This window comes from Mustela nivalis (assembly GCF_964662115.1).
Source record: "Mustela nivalis genome assembly, chromosome: 10".
Lineage (NCBI taxonomy): Eukaryota > Metazoa > Chordata > Mammalia > Carnivora > Mustelidae > Mustela > Mustela nivalis.
The window spans coordinates 1,370,067-1,385,090 of record NC_139029.1 but is presented as its reverse complement, the minus strand read 5'-3'; the positions used below and the strand labels follow the sequence as shown (position 1 = coordinate 1,385,090).

Genomic DNA, 15,024 nt, shown 5'->3' with positions numbered 1-15,024 from the left:
GCTCACTCACTGGGACCCTGCAGCCACCCTAGGTGCCGGTGCAGGGGGAGCCTGGTCATCGCAGAGAAGAACCCGGTGGGGGGGAGGGGACACAGGGCATCGCCACTGCCTGCGAGGGCCTGACGTGGCCGGCCAGGCTGAGTCCTGGCCTTTCCCTGCAGTGCCCCTTCTGATCCCCCAGCACCAAGAGTCCTGACTGCCAGGCTGACTCACATGGGGGTGAGGTGGGAGACAGAAAGTCCGGGTCCGAGCCTGGGGTGTCTGTCCCTCCAGGGACAGGCAAGCGGGGGTTTGAACCTGCCGTCAGCCCGCCAGGCCTGGGCACTGGGACTTCCGGCGGGACTGAGCAGACCATGCTGGCTTGGCAGTCCCTCAGGACCCCGGGGCAAGGGGGCGACGGGGTGTGTGGGCGCTCTGACTGTAGTGGCTTGTTAGGAAGATGGTGACTCTAGGCTTCCTGGGCAGGAGGTGGGGTGGCCCCGGCTCGTTCTCTTGGGATGAGAGACAAGGGGCTCTCTTTGGGGCCAGGAAGACCGGGCCTCCTTCTCCTGCCCTTCCTGGCTGGGCCACCTGGGAGAGCTTCCAGACCTCTCTGTGCCTCTGTTTCCCCTCAGCTGGACCATCGCGGGAGGCTTCCATGAAGACACATCTGTGCTGTGTTCGGCCTGGTCCCTGGGCACCGCGACCTTGGACAGTGTCTTCTTTTTAGTGCCCTGCATCTCCGACCTCTCCGAGACCTGCCTGCCGGGCCCGGACCTGTCTGACCAGGACGGTTCCCTGGAGCCAGGATTTGCCTCCGGCTGGTGGGCACAGGACGGAGGGAGGCACGCACCGTGCAGGGCAGGTTTCTAGGCGATTTGGGGAAGAAATAAAGAATCTCTCTCTCTCCCTTTCTCTGGACTTGGCTTCTCCTGTTTGTTTCCAAAAGCAAAAGAAAGCAACGCAGCAAGCGCAGACGCACCGAGCCCCCTTTCTGGGACTGAGAACAAAGATGCGGCCTGGGAGCAGCGGTTAACACTGTAGGAATTGCTGCGGGAGGGTCTGCTTTCCATTAGCGGGAAGGGACCCCGCGCCCGCCTGAGCCAGTTAACCCTCTCCCCGCCTCGCTGCCGTCGCCCACACACTACGGGAGCCCGAGCTGGGCGGTCCCGACCCAGGCCCAGGCCAGGACCGTCGGTACCTGCCACCAAGGACAAGTCATGCCGGGGCTCGCACACGCGTGTGTACGCGGGCACACGCACACACACACACACACACGCACAGGGATAGTCCTCCCTGGGGCGATGTCACCTGAGGTCACCAGAGAGTCACCGAAATAACGAACAGGCAGGAGTGTGGCAGAGAAGGGCAGCCGTCGGGGGGAGCCTGGGCCTAGGGCCCCACAACCGGGTCCCCTCAGGGGATGAGGACTTGCTGGCTGAGCCTGGGGGCGTGGGGCAGCCGTGGGATGGGGAAGGGCCCAGCTGGTTCACGGCTCTGACTCTGGAGAGCCTGACTTTACCCCGGGCCGAGGCCTTCCTGGGGCAGGAAGCCAGAAAGGGGCAGAGCTGGGGGCGCGCAGGCTGGGCCTGACGCCCCAACAGGCTGATGTGCCCTACTTAGCAGGGGAGAGGGTGAGCGGCCGTGGCAGGGGCCTAGGGTCTTCTTGGGCTCAGGGGCAGGGGACACTGAAGCTGGGGGCCGAGGGAAGAGCGGGCTCTCGCTCACGGCGGGCTTGGGCTCACCCCTGAGGAGCGCTGCCTGCGTCTCCTCTATGAGCCTCGGGACGTGTCTGGATCGCCCACGTTCACCGAGGGGCAATGAGTCATCCCGGGGGTGGGGGTGACCTGTCCTGGGCCCAGGCCAGGGCAGAGCCTGCGTGTCTGGGCTCCCCACGTGGCCGTGTCAATATGCCCGGATCCCGGCTCTGTGTTTAAAATGCACTTTCCACGCGGACGGCGATTAACGCCAAGTGCCATCCACGGGACGCACATACGTGTGAGCACACCGGCGGGGGCGGGGGTCAGGCCCGGGGCCCCTCTCTCTGGGGGCCGGACTTGCTCCAACCCCTGCCAGGACCCCGGGGCCAGCGGGGCAAGGGTGGTCTTGGGCTTTCCTCGGGTCTGGGGTCTGAATGTGGCCCCCGCAGCTTTGCTCCGACCTCCACCCTTTGTTCCCCCCAGGCCCTCTGCCCACCCTGTCCCTGAGAGCCGGGGTCACCAAGGAGAAGCGTGGGCTTCCGGAAGGCTCTCCTGCTCCAGCCCAGGATGGCCTCAGCCTCCAGCGTCGCAGCAAACATGCCCCAGGCATGCCCCAGGCGCGCCGGCTCGGGAGGGCTACGGGAAGAGGCGTGATCGTTGTCACACAGCCTCGGCCTGCACCCCTGAGCCGCTGCCCCAGGCCGGCTACAGCCATCGTCCTTTTTACTCCCATCGCTGTTATTTGCTGCGATATTTCGCAGATAAGAAACGCAGCACAGAGAGGCCCAGAACGTTGCCGAAGACTGCGGAGCTGGGGGGGGGTCTACGAAGTCAGGTAAGTGCTCCCTACACTGAGTACTCGGGGCCCGGACCCCCCTGCACCCCAGTTCTGGGGACGTGCCAGGCTCGGATCGAGAGCCCTGAGCGCAACGACACACCCAAGTTGCCGTGAATGATCCGCAGTGACCCTCCTGCCATCATTGTTCTGAGGACGCAGAGGGCACAGGCGCCGCGGACAGAGGAAGCCGGGCCTGGGGGCCACCGAAAGGGGAGCTGGAAGGCCCTCCGGAATGGGAACCAGGTACTGGGGAGGGGGAGAGAGAGGGAGGGAAGCAGCGCCGAAGCCTGGGGTGTGCGGGTTCCCCCCGTGCCGAGGAGAGATCCCAGGAGACGGCACAGACCGGTTTGGGGAAGCGCGTTTGGTGTTTCTCAGGCAGGAGCCAGGGACAGCCAAAGCCCTCGAGATCGTTCTGCTTTGCCAGGGACCAGCCCGTTTTTGGACCCCACTGCCACCCTCATCAGTAACGTACGTGTCCCAGCAGCATGTCCCCCGGACGCTGCCAGCGCCATCTCCGACAGGGGAAACTGAGGCACGGAGATGTGGTGTCACCTACCAGGGCTACCCAGCCAGGAGGTGACAAAGGCACAGCATGTGCCTGTGGTCTGGCTGGACCCCCGCTCTGCGGTGACCCCTCACTGGGCAGCATCTGGGCCCGAGTTCAGTTCCTTCCCAGAGCAGCAGGAGATTTGGAAAGCAGCATCTGAACTGGGGCTTTGGGGTTACAGGTGCCCTGCTCTGCAAGGAACCCAGGCACAGGGACACAGGTCCCAAAGCCAAGCGGCCGCGGTGATGAGTACAACACGCCGAGTCCCTCCCCAGCTGAACGGGCCGGGGGGCAAACTGCTCCCCATCGCAACACGCACTTGTCTTCCCAGTTGCTGATCTCCTGGGTGTGGGGGGAGCAGGGCACCCCCCAGCCATGGTCAGAGTCTGGTCTATAAATCCTACCCATCCTGGTTTGCGGGAGCCCGAGAGGTGTCCTGGGACGTGGGCTTTCAGTGCTGAAACTGGGATAGTCGCGGGCGAACCAGGACGGTTGGCCACCCCAGCCCAGGCCGCTCACCGTGGCGTGTGGTCTGCCCATCACTCAGTGGGAAGGCACACGCGACACTCGATGTGGCTCCAGGACCCCAGGTGAGTGGGGCTCAGGTAGGGGAGGTCGGAGCCCTGAGAGAGGCTGGGGACGGTGCGGAAGCCCCGCAGGGCTGAGCTCCCTGCCCAGGGAGGCCGTCGCCGGTGACCCTGTCCTTGGAGAAGACCGGCGCACAGAAACCGTTGTCCGCAGCCGAGAGACGGCGACAGCAGAGGCAGAGTGTGCGTGTCGATTGGGTGAGTTGTCTGGGTGTGAATCACATCTCACAAGGCACCTTAAAAGCACACTTTTTAGCATTCATATTTTCCTGTGGAATACTTACAACTTCTCCCATACATCGGCCCCTGTGAGCACAAGAGACCAGTGCGGCAAACTCTCGGAGCGATGTCTGTCCGCACGGCCCTCGCTCGTCGCCACGCCGCTACAACTGGGGGTGAAGGAAGTTGGGCCTTCCAGAACCCTCCGTGCCCGCCTTGTTCTGACCACGAGGTTCTCCAAGGCAGCGAGGAAATGACCCTGGCAACCGCTCGGCCCTCTTCTAGGGAAGATCACTACGGTCTCGGAAGCGCGGGCCCCGGTCCCTGGCCTTCCCTGCGGGTCTCTGCCTCGATGAGGCACGTGTAGCGGGAACCACGATGCCTACGGGAGCCACGAGGACAGGCCCAAGGACCCCGCCCACTCTGCACCTCCTTACGAACCCTGGGGCGGCGCCATCTCCCTGACGTGGCTCTCGGACCCGCGGTCTCGCCGCGTTGCGGCCGTGACAGTCAGCCACACCGACGGGTTGTACCGACCAATGAACTTCAGCCAAAATCGTGAGCGACACGGACAGGGCACGAGTAGGGACGCAAAGAGACAGAAGAGAAGGAGAATCCAGTTCTACCCACTCTGGGGCTGGGTGGCCCGGCGGGTGGGTTGGCGGGCGGATCCGGCCGGTGTTGAAGGACAGTCGGCAGCCGGAGCAGTGTGGACAGCCGGCAGGACCGCTCCGAGAGCCCGCGCCACTGGAGGCTCGAATCCCGGTCCCCCGGCTGCCTCCTCACCACCCAGCACACGACCCGTGCCCTGAGCGATGCACACGGGTCAGCAGCCCCTCTGCCCCTCGGCCCAGGTCTCCCTCCCTCGGAGCGTCCGTGGCAACCCCGTGCGGAGTTCATCCTTTGTGAGCGTGAGTGGAAAAGTTCTCGCCCAAAACCACCATAATACGGGTCTGCGGCTTGAAGGCAGGCGGCCGTCCTGAGTCGCGCTCTTTCTGTCCACAGGGCCTCTCGGAGACACGGGGGTGGACAGCCCTTCGTCCACACCATCCATCTGGGGGAGCGGAGGACAGAGGTGGGCCTGCCCTGTGCCGGCCAGGCCATGAGGCCTGCGTGGTCTCCTAGGTTCCCCGACAGCGGCCGTGGTGCCGCGGCTGGGGACAAGGGACCTGGGAGGTGACCCTGCACTCTGGGCCACCCTACTGCCTCAGGTAGTAGGACACCTGGAGGTCGGAGGGGGCAGCGAGCGTGAGTGGGGTGCCTTCCGACGGCTCCCCAGGTCCCCGTCTGTTCCTGCCATCGTGACAGCACACGGCCCATCCCCCCCCCTGGAGCTGCCGCACGTAACGGGCCCCATCCTGTGCCCGCTCCGAGGGCCGGTCGAGGCCAGCGGCTCTGCAGAGCTGAGGCCGGAGTACAGACTGTCTTTGTTGCACACTGTGGGGCGGGCATTTGTCTTGGGCTACAAATCTGGTTTCAGGGGACTAAGACCTGTCAAGAGAAAGTTCCCCAGAAAATGGCTTCTTTTCTCCCTCCTGTTTCAGAGACGGCACTGTTCCCAGACGGGACTAGCCCCCTGTAAACCCGTGGCTGGACTCCGGCCTCCCTGCCCCAACTCCGGCCTCCCTGCCCCCGGCTCTTGGGCTCCCTGGAGCTTCCTCTACAAAACCGACATGCACAGGGGAGGCACGTCACAGCGGCCCGGATGCCGCCATCGGACAAGACCGACGGTGCCGAGCGTGGGGAAGGATGTGGGGGTCAGACTCTAGGACGCTGCGGGGGCAGGAAGCGGCGGACGGACTCGTCGTACAACCCGGCAAGCCCCCTCCTCAGCCCGTGCCCAGGAGACGTGGACACACACCCACGCAAAGACGTGGACACGAACCTTCATGGCAGCACATTCATAGTAGCCCAACTGTGGGGACATTCTGCGTGTCCCCCCCCCACAGTGGACCGCTATCTGGTCCGAACGAGGAGCAGGGCAGCGACGTGCTCCACAGCCTGGGGGGCCTCGGGCATGTCACGCTCAGCGGAGAGAGCCGCGTGCGAAAGGACACATGTCCACGGTCCTGTGGGTAGGAGCGTCCACAACAGCCAATCCACGGACACAGAGAGCGGGTTCGTGGTTTCTGGGGGCCGGGCGGGGACAGCCGAGGGCTTCCTCTCTGGGGTGAGGAGAAGCTCTGAGACCAGGGAACGGTGATGGCTCCAGCACCGTGGGAACATACAGAAACCCCCAGACCGCCCCTCTGCGGGGGTCCCACGGACGGGGCACGAGTTGTGTCTCCACAGCTGAGGCACGTTCTGCCGTGTTCGACGCCGCGGACCCTCGTCTGCAGATCCCATACTTGTGAGCTCACCTACTTGCTCCGACGTGTTTGTGATCCCCAGACCAGCGGCTGTGCCTCTGCCGCGGCTCGTGGACGCGCATGCTGCCCGTGGAGGCTGGCGGGGCCACACCCTCTCCTCGCCGCAGCCCAGGCCGCCGTCAAGCATCCTTTTTGCCGGACACCTAATGCTCGTATTTTGCATTTTTGTGTGTGTGTGTGTGTGTGTGTCTGTGTGATTTCATTATCTGAAATGGCTGAAGGGCTGTGCAGCGTCCGAAGCACAAGAAGCTGCGGCGTGGCTCTGGGAGGTGCTTTGTGCAGCCGTGACTCGCGGCGCTGCTGTCCGGGAGCTCGACGCGCGTGAACCAGCCGTGCCCACGAGCACGGCTGTAGGCAGAAGCACGAGCGAAACAGGGCTGCGTCCTGGCAGGCTGATAAAAGTGTGATCGGAGCCTGGCAGGGACCTTGCCTTCCGCATCGTAGGAACAGTGTGCAAAGTTCAGGTCCCGCGAACTTGATAGAGCTTAACTTCCACACAGAGGACAGGTCCTGTGTCTGTAGATAAAGGGGAAGGACCCGGGTTCTCATTTAGCTTAGGGGGTCTCCAAATCGGGCCCGAGCTAAGCGCGGGCAAGGGGTGGGTGGCTCAGTGCCTGCTGGCCAGCCCTGAGGCTCTGAGGGTGCCGGGCGCTGTGACTGATCTGGGAACGGTTCCGGGACAAGGTCTCAAGGATGCTCAGGAGGCTGGCTAAGAAGGCAGCCCTGGGAACGGAGTGTGGCTCGGGCACGAGCACAGAGGTCGGGGAGCACTCTGGATGCCAGGCCCCCTTGGGTCCGTGGCTCGGCTCAGCAAAATAATAACCCACCAGGCAAAGAGCAAAACTTGTTCTCTGGCCTGACCGCCTGTGCGTCCCGGCGGATCGGCAAGCGTGCCCGTCCTGACCAGCTTCAGGTCCTGGGAGCCTTGGTCGCGGTCTGTGGCTGGGACTTAGAAAACACTCGTCACGTGACGGAGACCCGACGTCCCTCTGTGTCTGACACAGGGGCCTCCGTCTGCAAAAGCACGGGCTCCTTTCCCGTGGGTGCCTTCATGGGCAGCTATTTCGTCCCTGAGACGCTTGCTCGGGGGAGCTTCGGAGGTCCAGAGGCCGCGGCGGGTGTGCGTGATGAGCACGGAAAGCCAACAGCCGGCACATGAAGCGGCTCTGGGGAAGACGGCCGTCTGGGTAGACAGAGGTGTCTGCTCACACGTGCTCATCGCTCGCTCGATGGAGACAAACACGTGTCACACACGTCTGTGGAGGGACGGCGGAAGATGAAAACCAATATTAACCAGAAAAGAAACTGGAGGACGGGCTAGACGGCACACAGACCTGGGCAGGGCCAGACTGGACGTGGGTTCCCAAGATTGTGTGCCACGATCCACGCACCCCAACCATGACCATTCCGGACACCTGGGCGTCAGGCGAGGCTGAAGACGACCGAACACGTCCCCAAAACGGAGAAGACGAGAGACGTGGAATCTGGAGCAGACACTCCGGCATCTCCCAGTGGCAGAGGCCACGGCTCGGCGGAGGCGGGCTCCAGAGCAGGACGGTCGGAAGGACGGCACGCAGCCCTGGCTGGACTGGCCACGGACACACGTGGCTTGTCGTGGTGGTCAGGGAGCGCTGCTGGGGACACACACCCTGAAGCCAAAGGAAAGGCCCGTAGCAAAGCAGACGTCCAACTGGAAAGAATGACCCTTTGCCCAAAAGTAACCCGAGCAGCACGACGCTGCCCTCCTCCGGGGCTGGAACCCCGGCTTCCAGGCAGGGGCCCCAGACCTCCACCGACGGGACAGCAGGATCATAAAAACACGAGAAGCCCCGTGGGCTGATCTCACCCAGAGGGCCCTCGGCACAGGGCTTCCGGCCGCCTCTCGACACCAGACAGGAAGGGTCCAGGCCGTGGCCACCGTCACTCACACCCTTGGGGACCCTCAGGGCACTCCTGGAAGCAGAGACCCACGATCTAAGAGAATGAGACTTCGGGAAAGGAAGCCTCTGGTGCCTCTCGCGTCCTGACCTCGTCTCCGGACTCACGTCTCCAGAGTCACGTCAGCTTGTGGCTCCCGCAGCAGCCAGAGTGGCTCTGGGCCGCGTCCTTCATCCTGGCTGTGCCCTCAGAGAGGCGGGACTGGGGCGCCAGGGTCTGCGGCAGGACCTGGCTCCGGCACTCAGGGTCTGAGCAACACCTGATTGGAACCCACTTCAGGGACGACAGAGTCAGCCACTCTACGCCCGTCCGGCCCCAGGTCTGGCTCTCAGGGGCTTCTCTACCGGCTCTGCCCCTGTCTTCCGGCTCCTGGGGCCTCCCTCCCGCGGGGGACTCGGGGGGCCCTCTCGGGGAGGCTGCGGAAACCCGCCCAGTGTCGGCCGCTGCGTTCCCTGCCTCCTCTGGGCGCCTGGGCCCCCTTCTCCTGCCTCCTTCCTGCCCTGGGGGACCTTTCTCTGACTCCCTTCAGATCCCTGCCGTTCCCCAGAGCCCGGCACGAGGGCAGGGGTCCACCGCGTGCGGCTCCGTTTGACGTGAGAGCCTGGCTCCTCTTCTCCATCCTTCCCGCCTCGCTGCTCTCCCACCACCCCCAGTCAGCCGCTTCTCATCCATGTGCCCCCGGGTCCCCGAGCCCAGGAGCCACAAAGAGGGGCCAGACACCCCGCAGACCCCAGCACCCACAGCAGGGCGGTCCTGATGGGTGACAAGGCTCGCGAGCACGGACCAGAGACGCTGCCCCCGCAGACCCGCCGTCCAGATTGTGGCCAGGACAGGGCCGGGGTGCGGGACGGGAAGCTGCGGTCATTAGTCCGAGTCCCCAGCGCTTCCTTCCTTTGCTGTCCTTAAACGCGGTGCACAAGCCCACACCTCCCAGCGGCCTGAGCAGCTCCCCGCCAGCTGCTGGAACAAGCCCCCGGCCTGGGCAGGGCCTGAGCTGGACGCCTCTCCTGGCCGGCCCCCTGGGCACAGAGAAGGAGAAGGCGAGGCAGGAAGTCGCTTTCCGGCGTCTCCCCCGATTCTCTTCCATTCCTCGAAGACAGGGCTGTTCCGTAGGCAGATTCCCACCTCTGCCTCCCGGAGCCCAGGACTCTGCGTGGGGCGGGGACCCAGTCTACGGCAGGTGACGGGGTGGGCTCACCCCTTCAGGGGGCGCTGAGCCTGGAGACGGACGCCACCTCCGCGACCGCAGCGGCTTGGAGCATGTCCTTTCCGGGAGGAAAGTGGGGATCCCGGGTCCCTGCGAGGGGTGGGGCTGGTGTCACCCCCACGGGGGATCCGGGCAAGAATCTGCATGCCCCGAACGCCGGTCAGTTGAGCCAAGAACGTTCCCTCTGGCGGTCCCCCGCCGCCCCCACACGGGTGCTGCTCTGAGCTGGGATCCAGGGCAGTGAGGCCACTGCGCTGGGATTTGAGCCGACGGACGGGTTTGGAGGTCCTGGGGACAGTCCCGAGTTTAGGATGGCAGAGCAGCCGCCTGAGCCCTTCCCCCTGCTCCGGGCGTGGGAACCCCGTCCCCCGCACGTGAGGCCTTCCGCTGGGGTGTGGGGGGGTCGCGCTTCAGCCGCCCCGTGCCCCGGCAAGCGCGCGCCCTCGGGAGAGACCGGAACTGCCACACGGAGGATGGTCGTTGACTCTTTCCCGGGGCTGCTTGAGTGGTGTCTTCAGCCCACAGAATTTGGGAAGAATTTGGAGGAAAAAAGAGCCCGACGCCCAGAAACCCAGACTAAACAAAGCGTGTAGTGGGCGAGCTGCGGCGTGCGGCCCCGGGAGCCGGACGGCGCGGCGGGAGGGGGGCAGCGTGTGGCTGCTGGCTCGCGGGGGGGCCGGCCCCCGGGGAGGTGACCGTGAAGGGGCCTTTTGTTCCGCCGGCACACGTGCAGGCCTCCCCAACAGGGGGGCGCGCGCACCTGTATCTGAGGCTGCGTCTTCCCATCCCCCATGGCGCTGACACTCCCGGGGGTCGGAGCCGGGGGCATGAGGGCCAGTGAGGGGCCTGGACACGGTGTCGCCTGCAAGAACTCATCGCAGGCCGTCCAGAGGCACGGGTGGCACCGGGAGCCTGAGGGACACCTCCTGCCCTACGTTCAGACCAGCCCACCCTCCTGCAGAGGGGAAACTGAGGCCAGAGGGGTAAGCCCCCGAGCCAGTCCTCTGCCCGTAGCAGCTTGGTCTCTCCTGCGTCAGCAGCTCCCATAAATGTGGGCAGTCGGACTTAGGACCACTGAGGGGGTCGGCCAGAGTTTGGGTCCTTGGAGGAACAGCTTTTTAAGGGCCAGTCCAGACCCCACAGACGGGAGAGCACCTCAAATGCATGCTGGTGGGCTGAGAGCCCTCCACACGCCTCTCCCAGCACGTCCCGAGTCTGAGGTTCTTAAAACAGGTGGGCGGGCCCTGTTTGGGGGTGCACGTTGGCCTGCCCTCGGCGGGGACGCCCGGCAGGTTGTGTGGGCCGTCCTTGGAGGACGGTCACCAACTCCGTTCAGTCTGCCAAGGGGCCTCCAGTCTGCCAAGGGGCTTCGGGGGGAGATGTCTCTGCCCTCCAGGTCCCCGGGGTCGGGTAGGCTGTGAGGTGCTGCTCCCGGGGGAGAAGGTGCATGAGGGGGCACATGGGTGCCTTGGGTGGGAGGGGCTGTGCCTACAGATGTCAGGGCAGGGGGCCTGGGTGCTGATGCCACAGGCTTCAAGGACTCTGGGGATGGCCCAGAGGCCCCTATTCGGGGGAGGCTGTGGCCAAGCTGGGAGGGAAAAGCTCCGTTATAGGCTGGACGGTCTGGAAATGCTCCTGAAGCAAGAAGGCTGAGCACCGACGGGGACGAAGAGAGGCTCGACACGTCAGCTGCTCCTCACACAGAAGAGCCCCGTGGGGAGGCTTCAGAGAGCTGGCCCAGGGGACACGAAGCCCTCTCCGCCCTGGGTCCACCCCCGCCACGGGGCCGCTGAGCTAGGAAGCTCTTTGCACCTGACAGCACCTGACACTCTCCTAGGTCTTGCTCTTCCTGTCCTGCTGCCTCCCTCGGCAGGGCACAGAGGGGGGCACCCCGGGTCCCGAATGAAATGGGGAGAAACGGCCCCGCCGAGGCTCTGGTACCCAAATCCCATCACCGTGCACGCCCACACCCGCCGCTGGAGCTCCTGCGAGGAGCCGGGCTAGAGCTCTGGCTGGAGCTCTGGCTGCGCCCTTCAGAGATCCCAGCCCCTGCGGGGGCGGAGGGAGCCAGCCCGTTCCCGAGGGGGGGCCGCTCACCAGGAGGCGGTAGGAAACCCACTAGGGATGGAGCCACGTCAGGGCCGACTCCCCATCTCCCGGGAACCGCCGGGCATCGGCACAAACAGCCGTGCGGGGTTCTTCCATAAATCCCGCTCAACAAGCTCTTAACGACGAAATACCCTACTATTAGCCGAGACAACCACTTACTCAAAACAAATACTAGTCTCGAGCCCAGCAAAGGCACCGTCCCCTGTGATCGTCGGTTCCTGGCCTGGGCACTTCAATCTCTCTATTTATGAAACAATAATGGAATTCTATTTAACGGCGCAGCGCCCGAGTTCGCCGCCTCTGATGAGCTCGCGCTGCAGCTTCGCCCCGGGCGGTCGGCTCCGTCCTATTTACCGCCTGGTCCTGCTTCACAGACGGATGAGCCACCGTGCAGAGAGCAGCACAACCTTTACCGCGCACTATTATCAAAACCAGTGTCCGTGGCGATTTTCAAAGGTTTCGTTCCGACACAGCGAACGGGTCTGGGATGGAGATGCAGATGCGGGTCCCGGTCACCATAATTCCATCCCCGCGGTCCCGCCAGCGCGACACCGTGTTTCTCGGGTTGGGAGGGACGGGTCCGGGCCACCTGGCCTTCTGGAGGGCTCTGCTGCTGCCCCTCGCTCCCTCCCAGACAAGACCCTTGCCTTCTCCTCCGGGGGCTGTTCAAGAGCGTAGGGTGTTTGTCCAAACGCCTGGGAGCCCAAGCCCCATGTCCGGCCCTGCGTGGGGGGGGGGGGTGGTCATGGGGTCAGTAGGGTCCCGCCCCGTCCTCGTGGGTCATATGGTTCTTGTGCAATGCTCCACGCGGGCACGTCCCCTGGCCTGGGAGTTAGCTGTGGACAGACAGTCGAACCGCGGCTGAGCCCAAGTCCAAGTTCACGAGACAGACGCCCCCGTTAGCGGCAATTCCAGCAAGACGAGCAGGAGAGCCTCTCTGTCTCCCCTGCAGAGCTCGCCACACCCCTCAGCCACTGGGGACCCACAGAAGCCATTCTGAAGGCCCTCCGGGGGTCGGTTTTTCCGTTGGACCCCCCACCCCTCCAGCCAAGTTTCGGGTCAAGGATGTTTAGGCTGAGCTCCGTCTCTGCCTCTGGAGCACTCCCCTGAGTCCCGCAGCCCCGAGGGAGCCGCGGCCTGCCCCTGCCCTCCGTTTCATCCTCCCTCTGGGGAGGCGGGCGTACTGTCTCTCCTTTCCTTTCCCCTTCCTGACACCCCCAAGCTCTTATCTGCCGCCAGACAGTGCGGTCAAGGGCGAAGGTTACGTGTGTGCTACTCGCCAAGAGAGCGCTTGTCAACACGCAGGGTGGCAGGGAGAGGCGCCCCGGGGCCCCCGCGGCTCTCGGGGGCTGTTTATCTCTCCACGCTCTCGGTCAGCCCCGAGGTGGGGCCGTGGCGGGCTGCGGAGGAGGATCAAAGTCTCCCTGGACAGAGCCGGACGCTACTGTGATTCACAGCAGCTAAAAACGCACAGGCCTGGGGAGGCCGCGCCCCCTCCCCCCGCGTATGGCTCCCCGCTCCCTCTCCTCGAACTCAGCCGTAATAATGCGAGTGTTGAGTAATGGGCTTGAGGTCCGCCCAGGTGATGCCATTGGACTAAACAACTCAACGTGTTTTCCCCTCAATAAATTCATCCTGTCCAGAAGGTCATCGGCACGACCTTGAAAGGCAAGCATCTTGCCAAGGCCTTTCTGAACAGATCCCGTGTCTTCCCGCGGGGCTTTCTCTCCCAGGAGTGGCTCTGGCAGGCCCCGAGGGAGCCTGTGGAGGAAGCCCTGGGGGAATTTGCCCAGACAGGCCCAGGACGAGTGCCCAGACCTTCCCAGGGGACGTGCCCAGCCGTGGAGCCCTCTGTTTCCTTCGCGTGGAGAACAGCAGCGGGGCCCACGCGCGTCCCCGTGTTCTCAGCAGTCGCCTCCACCTGGAATCAGCTCCGGTGGCTCTAGGACTCGACGTGAATGGGCCGGACCACTCAGCACAGCCTGGAAGCCCCGCGCAGAAGGGCTGGGCCGGGCCCTGAGAATCTGCATTCCTCCTGAGTTCCCAGGCGGTGCTGAGAGCGGCTACCGTTGCCTCTCACAGGCAGGACGCTTCTCTCGCACCTGTGGCTTTCAGAACTGCTATAAAATGGGTGCTGCTTCCATCAGCCGGCCACAGGCTGGGGAGGCCTGGCCCACGGGGGCCGGCAGCAGTCCACGTGACACACGGCACCATGGAGGCTTGTAGACCCCGGGGCCGGCCCTCCACACTTCCGGTGCCGGGATAAGCACGAAGATGTTCCCTGAGCGTCTTACAGGTCAGCTGCCTTCTGGGCTGGTCCTTGTCCCCGCTCCTAACTCTGGGGCAGTCGCATTGCTGTCTGTCCACATCTCCCTGGGGTGGAGGACGAGACGGTCGCTCCCAGGCCCTCCCGTCAGGCGGCCGGCTGCCCTCTCACGCCACAGGACAGTTAATAAGGCCCCGATGAATGATGGGGGTGGATTTCTGCACCACTAATTTCCGTAACTATCGCTCTTTGAAAGATAGCTCGGGTCCCCCGTGCTCCCGGACCTTCCCAGACAGAGCTGTATTATGTGCGCAAGTTCAGGGCGCGTATCCTGTTTCACGGATCGAATAGGGCCTGCCTCGGAAAATCTTGCAATATTTTGCGATCCGCAGCCCCCCCCGTCTTGAGTTTCTTCCCCTGCGAGGCCCCCTGGAGCCCCCTCGTCCCCGGAGAAGGGGCAGCAGCTCTTCACATGGCACCCCGAAGGCTCAGGCCCGGCGGCCTGTCAGCGGCAGGGACGGCACTCCGGGAAAAGGTGTGGGAGCCCCACGCCTGCTTGGCCCTGGTGGCCCTGTCCCTCTGTCCCCATCTGAGCTGGACTCAGCTGGGCCTGGGCTCAGAGGGGTACGGAGAGCAGGAGGCAGAGCTCCCCTGAGCTCCTTCGGGAATGCTGGCCTCCTGGCCGTCTGTGACTCACCCCCTCCATGGGGCTGGAGGAGGCTCCGTCCCGTGTGCCCCGGTCTCCACGTCGGGCCGTGGGGATTCTGAGACCCTCTCTGCTGCCAGGTCAGGGGAAGGTGGAAGGAGCCGACACTTTAGGAAGCTCAGAGCCACGCCGGGCAGGTGGACATGGGCTGTGATGTGCTCCCATTCTCCACTCCCAGAGGCCAGGACCTGCCCTCTCAGGGAGCCCCACACAGGAGCCCAGAGCCCTGGTCAGCACTATCGGGATGCAGACGTGGGCCGGGCTGCGGAGGCCGGGAGAGGCTTCCGGGGCTCCAGCCCCCACCGCGGCGTGGTGTGGGCCCCGGCGAGTGGCAGGAAGGCGGGTCGAGTTCAGGAAGCAGCTGGCAGAGGGACAGCACCGCGTGTGGAGGGATGCGCTGTCGACAAACAGCTGTGAACTTGGCCGTCAGCCCCTGCACGGTGCCCGCGTGGCTGGGAACACAGGCATCAGCCCCTTTAACTGCCGCGAGGTAGGTGCCCCGTCTCGCAGGGGGCCCCCACAAGGCCCCAGAGCCGCACGACTAAGCCAGGTCTCCTGC

General features: G+C 64.6%; 2 protein-coding genes across 9 annotated transcripts in view; both read right to left on the bottom strand.

Annotated features, from left to right (window-relative positions):
• The window catches only part of PRDM16 (PR/SET domain 16), a 292,797-nt gene that overhangs the window by 101,418 nt on the left and 176,355 nt on the right, over positions 1–15,024 (bottom strand). The gene's annotated exons all lie outside the window — the stretch shown is intronic.
• Positions 1–15,024, bottom strand: part of ARHGEF16 (Rho guanine nucleotide exchange factor 16) — a 203,003-nt gene that overhangs the window by 138,218 nt on the left and 49,761 nt on the right. The gene's annotated exons all lie outside the window — the stretch shown is intronic.